This window comes from Lepeophtheirus salmonis, chromosome 4, assembly GCF_016086655.4.
Source record: "Lepeophtheirus salmonis chromosome 4, UVic_Lsal_1.4, whole genome shotgun sequence".
Classification (NCBI taxonomy): Eukaryota; Metazoa; Arthropoda; class Copepoda; order Siphonostomatoida; family Caligidae; genus Lepeophtheirus; species Lepeophtheirus salmonis.
Window position 1 is genome coordinate 5,940,336 of NC_052134.2, and position 11,602 is coordinate 5,951,937.

Here is an 11,602-nt window from a genome sequence, read left to right on the forward strand (position 1 = left end):
TGTACATTTTACATACATAAATAATTGTCATAAAACGTATATGAAAAAGTTTTTCTTTTTTTAATTTATAAAGAACAAAAAAGGTATTTTTATGTATTGAGTAGATTATTTGTTATGCTAGGACTTTTTTTCCCTCAAGACAGATGATGCTATTTGTTCTACCACAGACAACATCGCTGTGTCATTTTCTGGCATTATGTCAAAAATGTCTCGCTAACATAAGTAAGAACATCTTATTATGTCCTAATAAATAAAATATATATAGCTTCATGATTGAACAAATATGAACAAAAATTCGGTAAAATTAAATAAGAAAATGATAATTTATAAATAAATAAAGAAAATTACGTCTTAATACGCGTGACATTTATTATTTTGGTTTTTTTTAATATGTAGATAATATTTTGGCATTAAATTAAAAAAAGACTCTAAATCGTTTTTAGGCAAAACACTCAATTAAAAAATATAGAGACAAATAAATCGGAGCTATAAATTTTTTTACAAGATGCTAAAAATATGTCAAATAAGGAAATTATCGAAATCAAATATTTTTTCATCAAAAATATGCCAAAATATAATGATGCTCTCCCTTCAACATGCAATTAGCTATATTTTTGTTCCATTATTTTCCAAATTTGTATGGTCTAAAGCATAGTAATTTTAAAAGTTTACATTTTATTAATGTTCAAAAATCCTTCAAAAATAGCTTGAAGTAATTTACAGAACAAACTTTGAAGACTAATTTAAAGCACTTGGCTGAACAGGGTAGAAAATTAAAAAAAAATATTTTTTTAAATTAAACATTCTAAGTTGTACAATGGTAAAAATTAAACATAAGTAATCAATATGTTAGAGATTCATTCAAGGTTAAATAAAAAAGTTCCAAAATCGAAAAGATACATATTTAAACATTAATACAAAGATCTATCCAACTTTTGAACAAATATAAAGCTTAAATATTTCTGAAATTGTCAAGCCGTCTTCTTAATTAAATCTTGAGATACGGACCTTTAAAACTGTCAAAGTTTTTAAAATTATATTTTCTTTTTCATTTTGTATAATCACAATACATGAAAAGTGTTTGTGGTACACCTAAATTACTACCATAAACAAACTTAACTTAGAGAGATAGTATGGAACCAAAACTTCTCTAAATACACACTAAAATATTTAGACTCTAAAAAGTTTGCATGAGCTGTTTATTTGCAAATATAAATGTTTTTTTTTGCCGTGAAAAAAGTTTAATAAGGTATAAAACCAATATTCCAATCAGGAAAAGAAAAATTTACAGGTGAATTGTCTTTTCACTTTCTTCCTAAATCATGCAGATGTTAGGGGAATCAAGGGCTATAAGTAGAGCTCCATGACAGTTTACAAGAAACATGTATAGAGTCATTTGAAAACTTTCAAGATAAAATATGTTTTGATATTATATTGTGATCCTAAGCTTGATGAAAATACATGTTTAATCTTTTCGTTAAATAATAATTTATATAAAATATTCTAAATTTTGTTGTAATAATTATTCAAAACATATTTTTACATATAAAAGAGCTCTATTACATAAAAGTAACAAAATAATCATATATAAAAACTTTTAGTAGATAAAAGTAAAAAAATACAATTCATATAAGCATTAATTCATTTTTATGTCTATCTCCTTGCTAAGCACAAAGTGGGATTTGTGTTTATTCGCTTTCTCAAATAACAACTTGTAGTTATTATGATGATACTTATGATAGCTTACCTCCTCTCCTCCAAATCATGATTCAAATTGCCAACAGTACCGCGTTAATTCTTGTTTTTGTTTCGTTATGTGTTTTAATTTGTTTTTTCTATTTATTTATTTTCATGAACAAAGAAGAGATAAAGATAATTGGTTGATAGAATCACTTACTTAAATTAGATCATTTATCAATGTCTCTCTAATCAGTTTATTGGACATAGTTATTTTCCATATATCATAAAGTTTATCTGTCAAATTGGAAAAGTGAATGAAAGTCAGATATATGTTAAAGGTTTCATACCTAGCTGAAGATAATTCTTAATTATATTTTTTATTTGCAAGAACCAAAAAAACCAAAAAAACACTCAATGTTTCATTGTGTATCACCTTATTCATAGATGCCCTTATTTATATTGTTGTAAATTCTAAGCACTACCAATGTGTAAAAAAGAAGAGGAATATAAATATGATAAAGTAACTCTGATAATTTGAAACATGTTTCAAAAGAGACAAGCTTATTTTTGATAATTTTATATTAGATTTGCAACAATCAACTTTGAAAGGAAGGAAATATGCACAACCCCTACTCCGTATCTAACAGATATATAGGCAGGAATTACTCATATGTAGATCTTCCATTCTTCTTTGAGCTTTGCGTACAACTTTTTATCAAATCCTTAGAGCCGACCTTCGTCTTTCGTGAACACACGTACTCGTGGTTACTTTATATCAGGGATTATTAACAGACAGCCTGCAGGCACTGTTCAATGTTTTAGTTCAATATACTAACTTTTAAGCTCGTTTGTTTGAGCTCTACATCGAATTGAGTTCGTTTTTAGACACAATAATAATTTTTGAGTTTGGTCAAGTTGGAGTTTTTTGATAATTTCTATACAAAATGTAATGTGGTTTCTCCTTTTTAATACAATATTAATTTTTTTATAAATGATATAGTAGCACTGTGACTTTTACTGTACTTTTAAGAGATGCATAGTATAAATTTGATTCTTCAATATTCGAATGTTACGATTTTGAATAAAAATTTGAGTTCAAGTAATTTCGAATTTTCTGACAAATATTGATCAGAAAATTGTCGGCCTCATAAATTAAATTTTTATAATTCAAGTAAGCTAGGTCGGATTGGAAGACAAATGACAAGTCAATCAAGCAGCTCAATCTGACAAATGAAAATGAATCAAACATTCCTTCCTTTACTTTTTTTTATATTTTTTTCAATAAAAATATTTTCAAAGATTTTTGTAGCTGTTTTAGTGCAAAAAAGTTCAAAAGAAGCCATTTATTTTAATAATATGTCTTAATTAGGAAGAGTCGATGATACTATTAGAGGTAAGTATTTTTGTAAAATGATACGAGTTGATTCTTTACATCACATCAACATAGTATCCCTCACAAGCTCACAAAAATCTTTGATATAAAAATATATATTTTTATAATTCAATTAGGTGTTATGCAAATCCACTCTGTATGAATGAAAATTGAAACAATCGGAGAGGAGTTTATTCTCCTCTTTTTTTATTTTTTTGTTCTGGACCATGTAAAAATGAAAAAATATAAACAGACGTTGTATTACAAGAATTAATACAAAAAAATGAACTTGAAAATATATGTGTGTATGTATTAGGGTGTCAATCTTTATGAAGTGAAGAAATTTGAGGTCTCCTCCACAATACCTTGAAAAACTAAAATCTTTATGCAAAATTAGTAAAGAGAGGTGGTAAAGTTCGTATAACAGTGGTTGTTTGTTCGTGTCGATAGAATAAAAGAAAAAAAATATCTTGGTTGGGTCAGGAAGATGCAGACACTGAAAGTGGCGTAGGCTAGGCTAGTAGCAGAAAGCGACTGATTGACAAATGGTTCTGAGAAAACCAAATGTACCCAAAAAGCCTCAAAAATTTGATAGTACATATAAACGAGTTCTGGGAAGTCCTGGAGAGGAGGAAACGAAAAGAGTTAGGGGAAGCAAATAATTAAATTAGTTAATTTATTTTTGATATATTGCACTTATAACATCCCAATAATATCAACGGGATGCTAGACACAAATTATATTGAAATAAAATTAACGTTAGGTATATTCTCTCGGAATGTAAGATTTCTTACAAACTTTGAAAGACGCCACTAAAATATTGGGTATTTTAGACACAAATTTGATATTATACATTGTATACAGGTTTAGATTATGAATGAATTTCAATATAGTTCGAGTACTCCAATAATGAAATTTCAAGTCCAAAATTGACTTTCTCTGGAATAACAAATAACTCAGTAAAAATTGCAAGTAGATTGGATTACAGACTTGACTCTCCAAGGTAAGCAGCGCTCCTTAAAAACTAACAGTATTTCACCCATCCCTTTCAGATTACTCACCCTTAATGGAAATGCTCTGTACCCCTACAAGAGTCATAAAACCATTTTAGATGTTAAATGATTCCCTTCTGGAGGACAAAAACACATAGGTACAGGCATAAAGAGTATCATTATATAATGTGTTAGCCATTAGGAAGAGACAGGTTCTTCAGTAGTCGAAGCTCTCGGAAAAATAGAGGCAATACTGCTCACTATTAATTAAATAAGTGTGTGACACTGCAGCAAAGGAAAGAAAAGCTCGAGATAGATGAGAGGTTCTGAATGATCTGGATGATAGCAATTTCAATATCCAGGACAAGATTAATTTCCTCCTCACCAAGTACGAATTTAAAGGACCTTTAATTAGGTTAAAAACAATCTTGTTGACGCGAATATAAAGGAAAAATCCAACTTTAAATATCTTGATAAGTCTTACCTAGAAGCAAAGAGAATATCCATGCTAAGATTGGTGTCTGGTCCAGTAACAGAAGATCCTCCTGAAATAGCGACAGAAGCTCAAAGATTTTATAGTGAGTTATATAAATACCAGGAATGCTCTGAGAAGATATGTTTATTTTGTTTAAGGTGAAAGGAGGAAAAAAATAACTTCATTCTTCTGTTCGATGAGAGAGAGAAGAAAAGTAAAAAAATTATTACGGGTTCATATGAACAAAACATTTGAACAAGGAAATAACGAAAGAAGAAATTGTATATTATATAAATAATTATTTAAAAACATTAAGTCTCCAGACTCCTCTGGACTCCGATTAGAAATCTGCAAATCGCAAGTAAAACTTCTCCGCCCTAGTCTGAAGGAGGTCTACGTTGAAATATTTGAAGAAGGTGTAAATTTTATTCTCATTCCATACAAGGTAAATATCTCTTCTGTATTGATAACTATAGACCCATTACACTACTTGATACAACCTATACAATTCTAACGGGTATATTGAACAGTCGTTAAAAGAAAGTTTTAGCATATTTAGTGTCCACCTTTCTAAAGGGGTTCATGAAAAAAAGACTTGCAGAGGACATACTAAGATCACTTCAAGATGATCATGATAGAAGTTATTAAAAAAACTAACAGAGAATTTGCAACGACACATGTTGATTTCGTGAAGGCTTTTGACTCAATAAGCCATAAATTTATTATAAAACAATTAGACAAGCCTTGTTTACATCCACATTATATTCCAAAAAAATCTTACTCAATACCCGATCTTCCTGGCAATTAGAAAAAAATAAAAATAATTAGAGTATGCTAGCAGGGTGACCCACAACCGTCTTCATTGTTCATTGTAGTCATTAATTTGCTACATGAAAAAGTTATCTCTAACCCATTAATCAAAGGTCTTAGAATATGAAGGAAGACATAGAAGATAATGCAATTCGCTGACGACGCCTCTGTATTTATTGCTGGACGAAGTAAAAACTACTTTACGAGAACGAGAAAGGGTGTCAAGGAGTTTCCTTCATATACATAGGTTAACTCTGCATCACTGTTGGGTATTATAGTTTCCTGCCATAGTGAGGAAGAACCATTACACTAAAACAAATAAAATGTTAAGCATAATTACCAAAGCAGTCGAGGAGTTAGTCCTATTTAGGATAAACAAACTTGATAAAATATATATATAGAACGGAAAAATTCTACTAAAAATTGTACATCTTTTGCAAAATTCCCCTTTCACAGAAACCACTTGCAAAATAATCACGGCAAATAGAGAGCAGCTGGGTTATGGGAAGGATGAAGGAAGTATATTTCCGAATTGAGATTGATTGCTTCAACCTCAAATTGGGGCTTAGGACTTGACTACCTGGGTTTCTGTATAGAGCCGTGAACATTAGCTGCCTCAAAAGAAAAAGTAAATTTTTTTGTTTAATATTAATTAAGTCAAAGTACAAAGAAACGACAGGAAGCACTTTCAAGGAAAACATATTTAAATGGCCTTTGGATCCTTTCAAGTGACGAACTAGCTAGTTGGTACTGGTAAAGTATGTCTCATGAGTGGTCAAATACCTTTTTACAAGTTAGCAAGATCCTAGGCCATGAAGAACTCCTGAACTATAACCCATACTGGATACAAGGAATGAATGCTTTTCCCTCCTCATTATTAGCACTGCTGGAGAACTCTGGCTTTGGAATGAACAAGCAGTTGTCCTTCCAAACTTAATAACGCACAGGAGGACTACTTCACATGTACACAAGGACAAAAACTCGTTGTTTTGGACCACCAACTCCTTTTCTCATAGCTCGGAAGACAATAAAAATAAAAGAATAAGAACGGAATTACTAGGTCGGGGAGAAACTTCCGCGGAAAAGCTAGTGTCCAAATGTTTGGGCAGACTAGGTCTCCCGAGGGTTGATTTCAATACAAAAATATTATTTCAAACTTTTTTTACTTAATCAAAGCAAAAATGGCTTCACTACAGAATCGCTACCTCATTAATTTGTACGAATAAGTCGATTAACGAGGATGCGAGTATGAATTTCCCATTCTGTAGCAAGAAAATAGAAACGTCAGCACATGTTTTCTAGGAGTGTAATAGGTTAAGTCCTTTGGTAAGGATGTGTCAAATAAAGTTGTAAAAAAACTACAAGTTGCGACGTTAGAAACTGATGGGGTAGTGGGCCCCGATTCTAATCATTCCGGTTTTTTTTTCGATGGAGGCAATCATCAGTAAATTCCAGGTTATACTATATTCTTGCAGATGTAACAAGAAACTCATACCAACAAATTTGGAAGGTGTAATGGATAAAGAACTCGACGTTTTGGCTAACTTTTCTGAAAATTGTAGTTAATTTAGACTTTTGCACACTTATATGGAAGAAAAAAAAGGGAAAAAAGCTGTGATTTTTATGGTCGTTTTTCTTATTATTGATTTTTTATTAACTCATATCAGTTATGTGTAGGAAGTGTGTTATATCCAGTTTGCATGTTTTTTTGTCAGAATTGTAAATAAAGGTATGCTTACTGGGGTTTAAAAAAACTACAGAACCTCTTCATTTTAATGAAAAGTTCAAAAAATAATTTTTCTAAGGGTGTACGAGTATCATGTATTAACGCTTGATTTGAACGTTTGTCTTAACCCACATTAATACAAAAATTATTTTCTGAAATTATTAAACTATGAAGTATTATAGTTGCAAAATAGTTGGTAAAAATGGCGTTAACCTTGCCGTTCTTCTTCCAACAATATTCTCCTAAAAATTGTTCTCTTTCAGTAGTTGCCCCAAAATTTTCGATCAGGTGATATAATATGCGTTCATATGTTTACCTTAAAAGTCTACAGATGGTCAGTAGTCTCGCTTGCTTCATTGCGAAACAGGCAGATACTCCTCTGATCGTTAAAGAATTTGACTCCAAGGTTCCTGAGAATAATTGATTAACGATAGCTAGGACAGATAAAACTTGGGTATAATCTGTTCTAGTCACACGCCAATCACTTAAAACTTAAGTTATCTTTCCTTTTAGAAATAGGTTATCATACAACTTTAACTGCTTAAATTACGTTTTTCATAACTTAGACATTATTTCAGCAATTGTATAAACCATAAAAGACCGACAAGGACCAATCCTAGGCTTTAAAAATATTATTAGAACCGAACTTATACGTCTGCAATCTTTTTAGTTTTATGAGACTGATCCAAAACTACTGTAAAAAAAAATTCCAATCAGTACACTGATTTTTACAACAAAATAAAAATAAAATTTGGTTGTAAAATCTACAAAAAGTTGTAAATTTTTTGTTCAACACATATGAATTAACACCCTAATGTAGTTAGATATTATATGATTTTTTTTTATTCAAATGTAGATGAGGCCTCTTTGTTGAGATACATTTATTTATGTAACTATTGAAATAGTTCCTCCTTCTTTTATCATTATTTATGTGAAATAAAATGAGGAAGAGATATTACGAAAAATTTAAAGGGATACGACAAAAAATTTAAAGATAAAAACTTTACATATAGATATCCGATTATTAGAAATGTACATAGTTATTCAGTAATACATAATCAATAGAATCTATTTTTATTAATTGGTTGTATTAACATTAATTTTATTGGACAAATAAATCATTTTCACCGAAGGTACAAACCAAGAATATACCCACTTGTGGAATCGTGTATTGTCATAAACATACTGCTCAGCTTTCAATTTAAGAAGGATATCCTTTTTTGTACCATGTACAAATTAAGGTAAGTTGTATTATTCGGTGGTCTAAGCACTTGCCGATTACCCCCTGCTTGAATATACAAATACTATACATACCACGAAATATGAAGGACCTATAAAATATTTTTTGTCAAGGTATTTATCAGCCATTCTTCTTTTTGGGTCAGATGGGAGAAAGAATTAACCCCCACAAATAAAAATCAATTTACTTTTATTGCAAAAAAAAAAAAAAAGAGAGCAGATCAGAATAGAAGATTTACAATAGATGCAATAGCAAAATACATTTCTTTTTCATCCAAAACAAACAGTTGTAGTACTTTGCATCGGACATAGTGTAATTCATACGCTCATACATCTTTGTAGATGTATGTAAGCTACATGGCTATTTAGAGGGTGATGAAATAGGACATTGGAAAGATTATTATTATAGAATTTAGATAAAATATGATTACAAAAATAGTTTACACATTATTTATGAAGAAATTGCAGTTGGAATATTTAATTAAAATGTTTGCCACTTTAACCCAAATTAAAAAAAGTAATTATTAAATAAATTATTTATAATATATTTATTTAGCCAATATGAAACTTTAAGGGATACATTTGTCACTTTGAGCAAAAAGATTTGCCAATTTATTAAATTGATTCTTACTCTGCCCTGACAGAGATCGTAGACAATAAAATAAAGTTGTTTTCTTCATTCAGGTTAGATATCTTTTGGATGATTTGTTTAAAGAAATAGGCTATAGCTCTTAAACTAATTATATTATTAGATAAGAAGAGTCTCAAATGACTAACAATATTGAATTTTACATTTCTACAAAATCAAGAACAAAAGGCTATCAGAAAGGTGTCTGTGGAAATAAATTAAAGAAAAACTTACCCGGTAAATTTACGTACTGAAAATTTTACATTACATGCTTCAAAAATTTACTAAGTAGAGAACATTAAAGCACAAAACTTATCCTATATTTAAGTAAAAGTATTATTTCATGTACTTTGTCTATTGTGATTCCAATAGTAGTTACTCCGAAATATCTGAGTTTATTTTTAAGATTTGTAACTTTAAAATATGTATTATAATACATATTTTCATGTAATTTAACACTAGGAGAAACGTTTGAATACCCCGAGAATTATTATTGAAAAATACAGGGAGTGGGGATCAAATTGTTGCCTACTTTAAACCTTGATAACTTGAAGACGACATTATCAAATAAAAAACCGATTACCAAATAGGAAAGCTATTCTCGTATGCTGACGATACATAGTTCAGTTAGCATCATGTCGTCATCATATGAGGAGATAAAGAGCTATAAGTCGAACAAGGAGCTTTGGAGGTCCGCCGTAGTCATGGCATTGGTTAATAATGGAGGTGAAATCTCCAATTAAACGATTACTTCAACCTTAGGAGTGAATTTACGGACTGTTCAGCGTATCTGTAAGAAGCTAGAGAACACCTGGGATGTTGATGCCACCATAAAGAGGGCACCCAAGGAGGAGGGCGCCGACAGGAAGGTCAGGGACACCGACTTTTTCGACAAGGTGAAGAAGATGGTTGAGAATGAACCTACCAGGTCCATGAAGGCCATGGCGAGGGATCTGGGCTGCCATGCGAGTTGCCTGGGTGTGGCAACAGGACTCAGCACCCTGCCATGTGTCCAAAATCTCAATGCAGTGGTTAACTGAGAACTGTTATGACGTCGTAACCAAGGATTTGTGGCCTCCTAACTCTCACAACCTTAATCCTTTGGAATATTTTGTCTGGGGCTATGTCGAGAGACATACCAACAGACATCCCCATAGCACCAAGGCCGTAATTGATGCTAACGGTGATTATATCGAATGAATGGCTACTCTATACCTATATGCTCGTCATAGGTTTGATTTTCAATCAAAAGAAAAAAAATGTATATTTTGTGTTGTTTTTTGTAGAAAAATATTTTGGCGACAATTTGATCCCCGCTCCCTATACAATAGTTGAATAATTAATCCCATGTGTATTAGTAAAAATGAGAACATTTTAAATTAGAATAAAACCCTACAAAAATATTAAATATTAAGTAAGTCCTACTCTATCAATTATTTAAAAATTTTAAAATATTAAAAGGGAAGAAATCATTTTTCTCCATTTTGCCAAAGCTGCCCCTCAAAGTTTTACAATTTTTTTATTGACTAAAAAAATAAACTGTAAATATTCAAAATCAAGTGCTTTTTTCATAATTAACTTAGTTAATTTTGGGATTGTATTTGCTCAATTAGTACATAGGACGTTGTATTTAGCATATTTTCATTTCAGAAATACGGAACAAATTGATTTTTGACTAAAAAGTAATATTATAATCAAAATCTCTGTCTATATTTAAGTTATTCAAAGATTTTTTTTTATGTTAGTTACGAAGTGGGTCAACGAAAACAATTAATATTTTTATTTTAAGTTCTTACACTACTAATTTGGTTTTCAAATTGTCAAGAATACAACGTTCATTTTCGTTTCTTTTTAAAAATTCGTCAGCTAATATTTTTTACAACTCATCATGTCATATTCCTTTCATAAAAGTAATTAAAACAGACAAGAGATTTTCACCATGAGTAAAGAATAATAAAAGTACATAGTAAAATCCATGTTAAATTTTAATTTAATGATTATTATTTTTGGTATAATCCTATTTTTTGATGTGAAATAAAATAGGAGTCTATTTATTCACCATCGTTAAAAGTATAATGTAATTACGCTATGTATATATTTATGCACATATTATGTATTTAAATAAACGTTATTTCCTCTTAGTTACTTGCATACATACTTACTTTACTCAAGCACATTTCTGCAATATTCATTACAGATGAATGTAAGTACATCATTTTTCTTATGACAACGCATTAAAATGTGTCGGATGGTTTTAATTTCGTTAGCTTAATTACTATTTCTTTTTGATTAGAAGATTGATACATCCATTTGCTCTATTTCTTTCCCTGAAAATTAAAAAACTACTTAGTAGTTATATTCTTTTACTGGCATGTGCTCTCAATTAGTTGTGACTGTCTCATATTCATTACTAATTTGATAAATCTATATAGATATAATGGGGGAAAGCTTGATATATTCCCAGTTTACAAATTTTCACAAAATTATTTTATATTTCTAATAATATTCATAATAAATGGCGGTGCGTGGGAATAGCCAACAAAAATGTGAATGAACATACAAAAACCTAACTACATGGTTTAGAAAAAACTTTATCACACTTTATTTTTCAACAACATCTCTATATTTCTTGATAGCCTTCTCTAAGAGCTCCACCAAATTGTTAAAAGCTGCCTCATAG